Genomic DNA, 999 nt, shown 5'->3' on the forward strand with positions numbered 1-999 from the left:
CGGCGGCCAGGTGTGGGTTGCGGCAGGCCGCAGTCGCCCCCGGGCCCGGCAGCCAGCCCGGGCCGGGATCTGCCGCCTGATGGCCGTAGTCTAGTGCATCCCCCAACCATCGCGCACGGCACCTTCCTGCCCTCCTCAGAGCGACACGGGATTAATTTCTCTTTCAGTAAGTTTACTTTTCAGTAAGGTCTCTTTTAATGCTAGGGAGAACTGCATTTTTAGAAAACTCCAGTGTCTGAATTTGTGAAAATATTTACTTTATAGCCAGCTGTGGTACGTGGGTTTGGAGGGCTCAGTGTTTCCGAGCTCAGCAGGTGCGCAGGTGAGGAGGAGCCCAGGCACTTGACCCAAGCTGCCCAACGGGATTATTTCATACCATGAATGTCACATTCAATATAAATTAGGAAGTTTACTGAGAAGTTTTCTCTCTTCCTGGATGGCTGCGATCCTGAGAACTTCTTGCCCTGTTGTTATACCACTGAGGCCTTCCTTTCCTCCCAAAGCCGTAGTGCTCACAGTGTCCAACATTTGCTGTCCACTGCTGGGAGTGCACAGCTTCCTGCGGATAGAATTTTGGCTGAGTATAGTCCTTGCATATTCTATGTTGGATCAATATTGATTCTTCAGTGGTATTAATGCTAATTATTTAGTATTCTATTAAATCTGTTTACATTTCAACCCTTGGTTTCCTTGTTTTTCTGATTCCCCTTCCTGGGTGGGGAGGGGTCATCAGGTGAGAGAATAATTGTCTAAATGATAATAAATTGTGAGTTGTGCCACTCAGATACCTCCCCGAGCATTTGTGGCCTCGGCAAATTGGGGCAGAGGAGATGGACCCAACAGAAACAGTGCAGTCCCAACAAGGCTGCACCAGAAACACAAGAGCAGTACAGATCCCTGAGGCCCAACAGGAGAAAAAGAAAAAGAGGAGAGCTCGGTACACTATCCTGTCTATTCAGATGATTTCCAACAAGTTCAGTATGAACTTTATGGTTCATC

Source organism: Charadrius vociferus, unplaced genomic scaffold (genome assembly GCF_000708025.1).
Source record: "Charadrius vociferus isolate BGI_N301 unplaced genomic scaffold, ASM70802v2 scaffold14, whole genome shotgun sequence".
Classification (NCBI taxonomy): Eukaryota; Metazoa; Chordata; class Aves; order Charadriiformes; family Charadriidae; genus Charadrius; species Charadrius vociferus.